The sequence below is a fragment of the Talpa occidentalis genome, unplaced genomic scaffold (genome assembly GCF_014898055.3).
Source record: "Talpa occidentalis isolate TD23 unplaced genomic scaffold, MPIMG_talOcc4v2.1 talOcc4.3, whole genome shotgun sequence".
Lineage (NCBI taxonomy): Eukaryota > Metazoa > Chordata > Mammalia > Eulipotyphla > Talpidae > Talpa > Talpa occidentalis.
In genome coordinates, this window is record NW_023603184.1 from 20,049,022 (window position 1) to 20,062,640 (window position 13,619).

Consider the following 13,619-nt stretch of genomic DNA (forward strand, 5'->3'; position numbering starts at 1 on the left):
CACAAGGGATCAAGCACAGCAGCCTCTATCTACAGACTCTGCAGCACGAGTTCGATCCCCAGCCGTCCAGGAAGCTACCCACATGGTGCAGCAAATCTCTCCTGTCTGGCCAGCTGCTCCCCTCGGCAGTGTATTTCAGTCAGTCTACCTGTTCTGTTCCTGACTATCTCTGGTGAATCCTCTCACCCCTCCCCACCCCCCACCCCCCCCGCAACTCAGGCCTATACCCCAGTTACCGTATGCATAAATAAAAATTTTAAAAATTAAAAAAAATAAAATAAAATCCAACCATGCATTCCAGTGTTTATTTTTCTTCATATATATCAATCTGAATTTTGGGAAATGCATACAATTTTACATTTGAATTTAGCTTTTATTGAAAATTACCATTTTGTAAGTATTAAGAAGGCAAGGCAATGTGCTAAAGAAAAAAGAATATGAAAATGGTGTTAGAATTGTCTTTGATAAGATGTCATCTCGGGCCTCCCCTCGTGGCGCAGCGGTTGAGCGCTGGGCTGCGAAGCTGCCCGCAGACTCTGCAGCGCCGGTTCAATCCCCGGCCACTGGCGAGGGTTCCACATGGCGCGCAGACCTCTCCTGCTGCCCGCTGCTCCCCTCAGCAGTGTACTTCGGTCCTTCTGCCTGTTCTGCTCCCCGCTCTGGCTCCGGTGAATTCTCTCACCCTCCCGCGCTTCTGACTGTACCCAGTGCTTGTATAAATAAATAAATAAATCTTAAAAAAAAATACATTAAAAAAAAAGATATATCATCTCTACATAATCATACCAGTGTTCTTATCTTTAAAATGATAATGCTACTTATTGCATTGGGTTGTTTTAAGAACGACACTATTTCTATAGCATTTTTTAAAACATACAAATATTCTACATATTTCAAAGGATCTATTTATTTTTTTCCAGTATGTACTCTTTATGAAGTAAAATAATTCATATACACTTCTCTGCAGAGTGGGAAGGTAGAGATGACTTAAGGACTGAAATCCATTCTCTTCTATTTTTTTTAAGATTTATTTATTTATTTATACAAGCACTGGGTACAGTCAGAAGCACGGGAGGGTCAGAGAATTCAACAGAGCCAGAGCAGGGAGCAGAGCAGGCTGAAGGACCTAAGTACACTGCTGAGGGGAGCAGCGGGAGGCAAGAGAGGTCTGCGCGCCACGTGGGACCCTCGCCCAGCCACCAGGCATCTAACTGGTGCTGCAGAGTCTGCGCCAGCTTCGCAGCCCAGCGCTCAACCGCTGCGCCACAGGGAAGGCCCATTCTCTTCTATTCTTGTGGGAAGCCCAGGAAAGAAATGTAATCTGATCATGTGTTCTTATAACCACTCAAATAGTAGATCTGACAAAACACAAATGTTGTTTGCTACTGTGATATTCCTTCATTATGACACACTTCTGGAATGATAATACCTGTTCTAGCTAAAATGCTTAAGATAAATATATTTGCAATCTATGAATCTATGACTTCATGCTTGTATTGTTGAAAATATCCATTCAGGAGAGACTGTTCATGTTCAGTATAAGCAATGTACATCCTAAGGCAAAACAAGGAGCTAGATAGCATTAGAAGGCCTGACTTCTCACTGTGTAAATTGTGGCTTTTATTCTTTAAACACTGATACTTTGTGATCTACCACAAAACTTGATATATTCTGATTTTTTTACAGAAGTTTAAAAAATTGTGTTTATCAACAAATACCCTTTAAACTAAGAAACCTTAAAATTACTTTGGATATTTTCTCTCATCTTCCCATATCTAATCAATTATCACATCCCATAAATGTTAGCTCAAATTTTCTCTTTAATGTGTTTGTTTCTCCCCACTGCTATCACCTCAGGCTAACCCACTGCTATCATCTCTTGTTTCTGTAATAGCCTCTTACCATCTTACCATGTCTCTCTGTCCCTTTTTATCTTCCCTCATTTCACTTTCCACATCACAGATTTTTATTTAGAGACTCTCAGTAGTTCTTCATGACTTTTCTCCTAGTCGTTAAAATCATTAGCATTTCTTCACAGGCCTCTGCCTGCTCTGACCTCCCTCACTGTGATTTAATCACAAGTTTTATTTCAGTTTCTCAATTCTATCAAGATTTTACAGGATCTTAATACATGCTGCTTTGTCCACCTGGATTATTCCTACCCTGTTAATACATATCACATAAATTATTTGGATTTTACTTCCACCCAAAAGACCTTTTGACTCCAGATGCTAGGATGGGAACTGATTATATAATCTCAGTACTTCTTTAATGTCTTCAGAGAAGTGTTCAAATTGAACTAATTCATTAATTTAAAATTGATCTGTCTAATTTCTATAGTCCTATCTGTTTCACTGGGTGCATAAGAGGAGAGATTATGTCTCTTATATTCTCTACATTATCTTAGTTAAAACAAAACAAAACAAAACAAAACAAAAAACACAACATCTAGCAAGTAGAAAGTTTTCCCCAAAATAACCAAAGTAACATAGCTGGTCATTTCTAGCTGATTCACAATAAGTATATTCTGTGTATTATCAGACAGTTAATATGGAACTAGCATAGCTCTTTCCTCCCCAATCACTGCTTTAATGAATGTTCTGGGAACAACCCTCCTTTAAGGGGAAAGGAGTTCCTACAAATGGATAAGGCCACTGAACTAGCAAGATTAACACATTGCTTTAATAAAATCAGGCAACTTCCTTCAAGTGCTTGTTTTTTAAAGAAAGCATTGCTTAAGGATGAAGCAGGTGTAATACCTTCTTTCCTTGAAAGGTGTATCAAGTGTTCACAGAAAATAATAGGTGAATGTCTTTTATAGAGATAAAAGATGAATTATAGACTTGGAAATAAATGTAGAATAGGCATTCTAGACTTCAGATTTTCATAGGGGCTGAACTTGTCAAGCAAAATACACTCCTAAAGAAAAATGTTCATGTTTATTGTTCAATTTTCTCAGCACAGAGCTTTTCTTTTCATTCTTTGTCTATTCTACATGTGTATAATGTTTGCTTTTATGTCAGTCTTTCTGGCTATTTGTCAGCATGTCAAATGGAGAGAAATCTGAAAAGATTGACACATTGGTCATTAGGTCTCTTATTGAAGACTGAATGAATGACTGATCATTCTTAAAGATGATTCTAGCTTTTAACAAGCAACAAAACTGTCAACAACTGCAAGTTGCAAAACAAGAGATCATTCATGTTTCTATCTTCTATTTCATTGTCAGTAAGGAGTATATTTAAATTTTGAAATGTCACCTATGTCACAGGTAGAAATGACACAGTGTATTTCTAAATCTTCTAGGAATCTCTTGGTCCATTGGCCTGATACTGTCTTCTCAATTAAACATGCCACAGAGCACTGATTGTTTACTTCAATAGATTAGTATATTGTTCAATCTAGGAAGAAAACATCTTGTAGAAAATCATCTATTGCTTCTTTTGTAATAGATTCTTCTTTTCAAAGAATGATTTAAAAAGTTTGTGTTTTAATAGAACTAATGAAATGTTTTAGTTTTTATGGCATGGTGTAATCTGATGAAATATCTCATGAACTGTTAATTTCACAAAATTAAATTGTGTTCAATGCTCCATAGACTATGTGTGTATAAACTTAAAGAGATGATGACATAATCGCTTTTACACTACTGTTTACGTGGTAGTAGAAACATGAAAAAGAAACAGAGAATATAAATGGTATAGGCAGGAAAGTCTAGTTTTATGGTAGATGGGTAAGGACAAAAAAAGCAATAAAAACAATTTCTATATTGCCAGTTTTCCATGTAACAGCCATGTGTACAGATGGTTATTTGTATCTTCTCTATCACATTCATTTTACAGTGACATATAAATGTCAGGGATGAAATTTCCTTTCGGCTTATTTTGAAATTCTTTACAAGTTTTAGAATGTACTCTCCCTAGTTATCGTTGAGGTGTTGTTGGTAAACTAGATTAGATTAGATTAGTAGTAATTAAGTTGCAAAATGATGATGGCCCAGCTAAGAAGACTTTCAGAAGAACCTGACTAATTTAAAGGATTGGGATTCTTTCCATAAGCCATTGAGATGGCTCAATTCTCAAGCTTGAATGGAGACTGTATCTAATAAGATGGAGAAAGTGAGTTTAATTGAAGATGAATAAAAAAGGATTCTCCCTATTTCAGAGTAGATTACTTGAAATGTAAAAAAATATGATATCGACCCTTGTTTCTAATAATATTGCTGCATAAGAAGCATTATATGTTATAATAGCATGAAATCATAACTGCTTCATTATGTATACAAAATCTGTGTCTTGGGATGTTAGTGTAGACATAGCAAGAATAGCGCTTCTTTACTTTACCATGTCTGGTACCTCAGCTAGGATTCCTCAACCACTGAAAGTGACTCAAATGGTTGGAGACTAGAAGAGCTAAGCCCTCAGAAAACAATTTCAGTATAACTTCCTTACACACAGACTGTTTTCTGGGCTGTGATAGCTCAAGCAGTCTTAGCTTGGATTCCTGGCTTTTACACCTGTATGGGCATTCTGAAACCTGGAATTCTCTTAGCAAAGTGGCTGGATCCTGAGATGGAGTCCCCCAAAATGATTATTCTAGAATGGAAAATTTCTAAAGAATTATGCAAATCTGCATGCTCTCTCATAATCTTGAGTCAGAAGTCACATAGCATTATTTACAGCTTATTTTATTGATTTCACAATTCTACATCACACTTAAATTCAAAGAGAGGGACATAAATCCTACCTCTTAATGGGAGGAGTGCCAAAGAGTCCTGAGGCCATGTTTTAATATGCCACAATTCTTTTTCCACAAGTTATTTATATTCTCTGCACATGAAAAATTCATATACCACCTCTCAATACCCCACAAAACACTACACAACACATAGCAAAATCAAACTCAGCTTCAAAGTCGAGAACTTGTCATGTAAATCAGATGCAGAAGCAATTGAGGACCCTGACTTCAGTTCCTCCTGTTCCAGTCCTCTCAATATGACTTGTGAATTGACAAAACTCCGATCTACGGTAGGTAGAGGACATTCAATAAACTTAAATGAATGTACTCTTACTCAAAATGGGGAACATAAGATATACCCGCTATTGTTCTCTGGGAATGATTCTCTCTGATTCTTACTTTGCCCTGATTTGTCCTAGTATTTCTATGAGAAATAGAACATGAAGATGGGCTTTCTTAGCTAGCTTCTTGCACATAAAAGTTCAATGGTCCAAAGATCTTGCTTTGTCTTTCTATCTGTGCTGGCAGTACTTCTCTGAATATATTTTATACCTAAAATGGCATGGCTATTTCATGAATCTTACTGATATTCACCCCATTAGAAAACAGATATGTTTTTGAGATTATATCTTTCTCTATATTGGGTCCCCTGTAAAGCTGCTTATAAGCTTTAGAAGCTCTTTTGTTTAGCAGAGAAGATTTATCAAACAACACCTAACATCCTTAGGAGGTCTCTGTCTGGAAGAATCTGAGGCACCATCATATCTCTTTATGAATTTTCATTATTTAAATAATAAATTTGAAAATAATTTAAAATAATAAATGTAAAGTCACTTTCTCAGCAGTATCTTTACCTCCATGACATGATTTTCTAGTAAGACACTGACTTTGATCTCTGTTCTGAGGCTCTTTTTGACTTTGAGAACTGTTTGTTGTTTGGCATCACTTGTTTCAGCAAATTATTTCTTTCCAAAATCTACTCAAACTTAAATAGTTTATTTTTAGTTAATTTTTCTCTATCTTTCTCCTCCCTCACAGGCAGTGAGATAATAACTTTGTTATTGCCCAGAAATCTCCTTAACATCATGGTAAAATTCATTAAATATGTGAGTTTCCCTTTACTAATGGGGATTAGTAATTACAATATTTTCCTAATGCCATGCTGACCTCTCACCAATCTATTCTACAAGGCTATGAGGCTCATCAGGCACCATTTGCCACCTGTTTCCCAAAATTAATTGGGGAAAAGGTGACATATACTCCACTTCAACATTGTCCTGGAACCTTTGCCAGTGACAGAAGGCAAGACTCAAAGGAATCAACAAAATCTGGAACTGAAAACTGAGTCTTCTGAGTCCTTAACTTACAATTTCACCAAATACATTTCAGCTTTCCCCCCTTATCAAAGCAAAGAACAATTGTATTTGAAGTCAAAAATAAAACAAAACAAACAGTTGTAGCACCAACTCTTGGGAGATCTCTTTCTGAATTAAGAGAAGCCATTATATGTTTTAGTATGAGTTCAAAATCAAAGCCTCTGAATAAAATTTAATTTACTAGGTGCCATTTTCCAGAACTCGTAGACAGCGTATACTTGATTTATCTATCCCCTTCCCTCTGCAAACTGCATATTTGTAAGCCTGTAATGACTGGGTGCTGTGTAAAAATTGGACAGACATGTGCTGTGGATATCAGGAGAATATAAGCACTCAATTAAAGGCAGGCTAGGTAATATCTAAGATGCTTTTCAGTCATAAGTTTTTGTAATTCAATGATTCTCTGAAATTTGTGACGCTCATAAGATTTTTTTGTCTCTTTACATTAAAATATATTTTTTCCATGATGATTGCCATTTTACTCATTAGTGTTTACTGAGTCTTTGCATACCAAGCTCTTACTGAGATTGGTGAATACTAACTGAGCCACCAATGAACAAATATGAACAGTGTTTATACTGGGGGCAAGTTTGACTATAATCAAATTGCATTTGGCACTTATCACAGAAATTAAAATATTTACATAAGATGTAAAGCCTCCCCTTATTGGTTTAAAGCCTCTCCTCATTGTTAATTTGGGTTTCACTGAAGACATTGTATGTTCTCCTAAAAACAAGAGAATCTTTCTCAATTTGATTTGTCAAATATCAGCAAAAGTCACAGATTACAAAAAATGAACTTCAAATATCATGCAATTAATCTCAGCCTTCTGAGAAAGGCTGAGATTATGTGGAAAGCACGTACATAGAGGTGGTGATAGAGTGATACCTGAAAGTCACCTCTTATAGGTTTGCCTTCTCTGGATCTAGCTTTTGAACTCTCATAATGAAGTGTATTCCAAAAGTACAGGAACTGATTTTTTAATAATATTTATATGTTTTTTCCAACCTGTTGAAAGTTAGTCACAGACAAGATACAAATATTTTACTAAGGCTTGGAGATTATAAAGGGAGTGTAGGTATAAAAAATCTTTACTAATTTTCTAGACTTTCTGTTTTTCTCAAGATACATTTTAAATGGATAGCTCTGGAATTTACATCTTCTTTAAGCTTCATGGGGAATTTCGAATCTGTTAATATTACTTGCTATGTGCTTTGTATGAAAATTGTCATTAGTTCACCAATTAGCATGCATTCATTGGTTTGTCTGGTTTCAGAATCTTACCTGTATTTGTAGACTGTCAGCGATCATGTGAACATTTACGAAATTTAGGGGATTATTTTTCTCTAGTAGCAAACATATGTATTTTTTTTTTCATAAATTCTGTGTGGCACTTTTTCCAGATCTAAAAGTTTATATGTGAAATTCTTAATAACTATGTTATGCTTTTTAAGTTTTCATCTTTTGAGGTCAAAATTATAGGCCTCACAGTCTCTAGAATTGTGCTTTCTCAGATTTTAATATGTATATATATGTGTATATGTATTTTAACTTAAAATTAAACATATGAGGAAAATTTTACTTATTAAAAAATGTAGTAAGAGCCTATGACGTGTCAAGTACCATTCTGGTAATTGAAATACATATAAAAGCAAGTGGACATTCTAATGAATTTCATATTTTGCAGAGGGAAGGGAATAAATTTAAAAAGTCACCCAACCATTTGTATATCTCTCTCAGTATACCTTGCCAAAATTAAACTTTGAGTTGTTTAGCAATAGCATATAATTTTGAAATTTCATATAATTTTGAAATTTCATGTGATAATCTATTATCAATGAAGACAACTGGACATTCCTTTGGGCACTAACTATTTCTCTGAACTTCTCTGTAGCTACTGTAGGGTTAACTAACAATTTATACAGACTTCACAAAGCAAACCTTGGGAAACTGAGTCCTGGCTGGATTATCAACTGTTCCAAGATGGCGGTTTAGCCTGTAAATGTTCATATTAACTTACAATGGAAAAATACATTTTAAGATAAAGTGAGCAACAAACTTCTTAAAGAACAGACTGTAAGCTCAGAGGCAATTTCCACACTGACCGTGTATGGAACTGGACTTTTGAGTATAGGTGATCTTTGCTGATGCTACTGCTGAAAATCTTACTTTGCTTAAATCAGTTGGAAGTTTTAGAAAGCTTTTCAAAACCTCTTACTCTTTGAGTTCTGAAATACCATTTTGTTATTGACTTTTGTAAAAGAGAGTACACAGTGTTGCCATGTGCTGGGGGGGAGAGAGAGCAGGTATTCTTTTTTTTTTTTTAAGATTTATTTATTTATACAAGAACCGGAGTACAGGCCAGACTTGTGGGAGGGTGCTATTGGCTTTCCCTTTTGCAACATGAAAGAGCTGTGGAAATAGCACTTATCCAACAATATGATTATTAATAACACTGAACTGTACACTTAAAAATGTTCAACATAATCAATTTTATGTTCAGTATTTTTTACCGCAAAAAATTAAGAAAAAGCAAGGAGATCTTGACATATTTTTTGATCAATTTTAAAGGAAACAACAAACCCATAATACACAAGAAATTGAAAATTTAAAAACTGGAAACACACAAGATAAAATTTTAAGTGTTGAGGAAAAAAAAGTGTCTAGAAAGCTGCACAAACTACAACATTTAAATGTATAGTATAACCTCCAGAAGTTAAAAGACAGGTTTCTAGTTCTGCTTCTGATGCTAGCTCAGTGTGTGACCTTGAAGAAATTTTTTAGCCTCCCTGAATTTGTTAATATATCACCAATTCAAAAAAATTATCAATAAAATTTTATAAAAACTGTACATGGAGATATAACCTCTTTCTCTTTTTCCACCTAATTCCAAAATTAGCTTTTAGGACTGAGTTTAAATTTGCAAGATGGAAATAACGACTCTGTGATCTACTCATTACTAGTAAAGACTAGTCCTTTAGAATTGAATTCTATATGCACCATGCATTGTCATATTCATAGCCAAATGAGAAAACTGATATGAGTGCATGGATATTTAAGAGATTTTCATGATGTTCTGCTTGGGGTAAATGTCACAAAAGAGATAAAAAGGCAAAATAACAACCTTCATCTATGGATTTCCGAAATGATAATAAACAAAGATACAAAAAATAGGTCTTACTAAAGAGTTATTTGGTACCATGAATAATACTGCCAGGGCCAGAGGTCTCTCTATTCCCAGGAGCTCTTATAAATGTACATCAGCATTTTCATTCTAAAGGACCAGCTTAAAATAAAGTGACAGCAACACTTCTGTCTATCTGTTAACTACAATCACATTTTACTATATCTTGAATGTGATGCCATTTAATTTCCAGGCATCCTGGGAATATTTCCAACTGTTTATCCATATTTATGTTTGCTGCAATCAATACACTATTAGCTTCAGAGGTTTGTAACACAGTCATGGAATGTATGATCAGGTTTTCCAAGCTGTTACTTCATTACAAACAAATGAGAGGCCCCCTCAGCACTATTAAAAGTAAATTAATTTAATGATAAAGAATGTGAATTTAATGACAAAGAATTATTTGGTATTAAAATAATGAAACTCAATTCCCATCATCACAGAAGGTCGTCTGATATCATTTCCTAGTTTTTATAAACTTCATTAAGGGGAGATTCTCAACAATACTGATTATACTGATGTTGTTTAAATGTTAGTTTTTAACCACAGATAAGTTTTGGTTCAGTTTTTATATGCACTATTGACATGAATTGCATTTTAGAAGCCAGGCTAAGTATTACTAAATACAACTTGCTATATTAATAAAATTTTGTGAGATTTGTATTTTTTTATTTTATTTTACAAGAAAAAAACTTGTGTAAATTATTGATAATTTATATCCAAATTTCCCCTCTATGTTGTTAGAATAATTTGTGATAAGGACATGAAAGTAGCACTTTTATAAAAAAAATAGTAAAATAAAATAACAGAAATTATGTGGGAGATGTAACTTCCCAAAATCTTGCTAATAATAATCCATCATTTGATCAATTAACTATGAACTTTTTGACAGGCAGTGTGATAATGTTACCAATTGACGATAATTGGACTTATAATGTTTACAGAGTACTGCATCCTCTCATTTACTAATCACAACAAACCTACAGGGCACAAACCATCAGGATTTTATTTTATTAATGTCTAACAGTAATTTACAAAAATTAAGTAACTTAAGATCACATGACTAGGAACTGTCAGTCATAGTTTCCTATTCTAGATTATATTTCTTTTTAACCTAAGCTCTTAACTATTACATTATTTTGTCAGGAAGTAGATATTTTCCCCCAATGGTAAATTATATGAGCTCCCTATGTAGAGGGAATTGAATGCAAATTGGGAATGGCTTATCAATGTTCTTGTTAATGCATTTTGTAATAGGGAATTTCAAATGTGATGCCATTTCAAGGTGCTAATTGTTGCTCTTCATGAAGCATTAACTGTCTGCAAAACAATAGTATGTATGTATGAGACACTAAGTGTGATTGGGATATTAAGAAACAGTAGGAAAAATAAGTACCGAATGGTTTCAGGACATATACAAATGTTTAGTTGATTGACATATCATAGAATTGTATGAATAGTATTCTCTTTCTCATCTTTTCTATTCTTTTAAGAGAAAATATACATCTTAAGAATTCCTAATGATTCTATACCACATTCCTGGAAATGATAGTGTTGATCTGACTACCACTAATCCCTAATAAATTGAAACCTAGTAAGAATTTGAATTCAGTAATATGTGAATATTTCCCAAGTTTCTTCAATGGGTTGTTTTGCTCCATTTCCAAAAATACATATTATTTAAATTATGTTTATTTCCCAACCTTTTTTTCATTTTTAGCAATTGCTGTTTTACTAGTATTTCCACCATCCAAACTAAAAGTTAAGGCTTTCAGTCTCATGCGGGTATGAACATAAATGATTTCACAAGGAACTGATTATAAATTTCTTGGCTCCCTTTAGGTAACATTGCATACTAAATCATTTAGGAAACTAAATCAGAGTTGTGCACTTTGCCGAATTTCATAGAGTTCACTGTGACAAAGCTAGGATTTAAATTTAATCTGATCTAATTTCAAAGCCCAATAGAGACTTTAGATCCTAAATGAAATAGGTTTGGGGAAGAAAAACAACTTGAAAATGAGCCTTTAAAATGAAAGATAAGCTAAAGGGTCATTCAGCAAATAGTTATCCTGATCATGAAAAGCCATAAACTTACCTATTAAATCCTATATTTACATTTACAAATTATTTCTCTTTGTGGCTAGAAAATCCTTTAAGAAATTCAATAAAATGAATTAATTGGAAAGAAAATTGTTGTTTCCATTTCAAGAAGACGGAGAGAAAAACCATGCCATGTTCATCCAAACTTTTAGTTTACCTTTTCTTTACCTTGAAAATCTGACTTGATGGATTTGAATGTGTATAAAGGGCACCACAGTGTCTATTAGCAATCGTGATCTGTGGGGTAGAGTTACTTAAAGTGTTAGACTTAAAGTGTTAGACTTTTATGTCAATAGGGACTCACATCACCTACAGTGTATCCAACTGACTGGGAAAAATGTAAAATGTTCAATACTCAGAATGACTTTGGAAAGAGACATATCCATGAGTCTGTGTGACTTGTCACTTAGAAAATACCTTTTTGCACCCTCAGCCCCCTATGCTAACTCATCCAAATAAAGGCCAGCAGCCCTTGCAGCACCGGTTCGATCCCCGGCTGCTCCTCGACCACCGGAGGAGGGTCCCACATGATGCGTAGACCTTTCCTGCCACCCGCTGCTCCCCTCAGCAGTGTACTTCGGTCCTTCTGCCTGCTCTGCTCCCTTCTTTGGCTCAGTAAGTTCTCTCACCCTCCCGCGCTTCTGACTGTACCCAGCGCTTGTATAAATAAATAAAAATAAATCTTTAAAAAAAAAAACAAAAAAAATACACATTCTGCTTAACAACACGATAAAGGTATTGCAAGAATAAAATAATAAATTTTATCTGCAGTACATGATCCTTCCTCATGAGCTCCCATTACTCCATGCCCCATGCAGCTAGATATATAATATTAGGCTAAAATAAATTTTAAATGGAAGGTATCATATTTGATAGTCAACAACATTAAAGAACAGGTGATGGCATTCAGGACATAGAATCCAGAGACTCTGAGTCTGGAAATTCGTAGCTGAGTTTAGCATCTATACAGGTGAGAGAGCAAAATTTCATGCTTTAATACTTTTAAATAGTTAAAAGAGGGCCTCCCCGGTGGCACAGCAGGTTGAACGCAGCACTGTGAAGCTGTCCACAGCCTCTGCCACAGCTACAGCCTCTGCAGCCTCTCCCGGCCAGCCAGGGAGATACATGGCAAGGCAGACCTCTGTCTTGCCTGCTGCTCCCTTCAGCAGTGTTTTCGGTCCTTCTGCCTGTTCTGCTCCCCCCTCTGTCTGGTGAATTCTCTCAACCTCCCACACCTCTGGTGTGTACTCCAGTGCTTGTATAAATAAATCTTTAAAAAAAAATAGTCGAAAGGCTACCTTTGACCTTGGAAGATTAACAATGTTACTTTCAAAACCAATAAATATTAGTGTGTATAAATTCACAAAATATAGTGAAAACTTCTTCAATGGAGAAAATAAAAATTCATTTGTTTGTTACATGTGGAATAGAGAGGTTTAGGGCTTAAAAATACCAGATTTAGACATAAAATGTTGCCCAGTCAAATTTGAGTTTCAGCTAAATGACATTTTTTATTCCAAGTATGGTCCAGGCAACATTTGGGCATACTTTACATTGAACAAAAATATGTGTTGTTTATCTGAAATGCAAATTTCACTGGAGGTTCTGTATTTTATTTGAAAATTCTACTTTCAGTCTAAGATGTATTTTGATTTACCAACTCACCAGGCAGAACAAATAAAGTGGGAAAGATTATGGCTCATTTCTTTGAAATCCATTTTCAACCATGCAATCAATCAGCATTACCCTCCCACCCCAGAGGTCCCATAGGTCTCTGAGGACACTCTGCACTCTCAGCCTAATAACAGTAAATGAGCAAAGGACACTTACCTTAAGAGGCTAAGCCATTTGCAGATGGAGTCTGGGAGTTGGCCATTAGCTTAGAGTGGACAATCTGCAATAAAAGGGAGAAGGTGAAACATGACTAGGATTGTTGTGCAGAGTCTGAAGAAGATTAAAGAAAATAACAATATATAAATAAATAATTAAGCAGGTTCATTTGAAACATCCTTGATGGCCTAAGTAGAATCCAAAATGTTTAATGCCAAGCTCTGTCTGGAGATGGGAATGCAGAATCTTCTCAGGAGTTCAGTGAGAGGTCAGGACACAGACTTATCTCCCACTTCCATCCTTACTTCCAAAACGTTGACATTATCTTCTACATCCTTTATAAAAAAAATGGTGAGTTTTTCATACATTTGCTTTATGAAAATCTA

At 35.0% G+C, this 13,619-nt stretch overlaps 1 protein-coding gene across 1 annotated transcript in view; it reads right to left on the reverse strand.

Moving 5' to 3' along the window:
- Positions 1-13,258, reverse strand: part of ANO3 (anoctamin 3) — a 391,782-nt gene extending 378,524 nt beyond the window's left edge. Inside the window, exon 1 of the mRNA XM_054699330.1 lies at positions 13,234-13,258. The gene's annotated coding sequence lies outside the window, so the exon portion shown is untranslated. The remainder of the gene's footprint in view (positions 1-13,233) is intronic.
- Between the last annotated feature and the right edge of the window lie 361 nt (positions 13,259-13,619).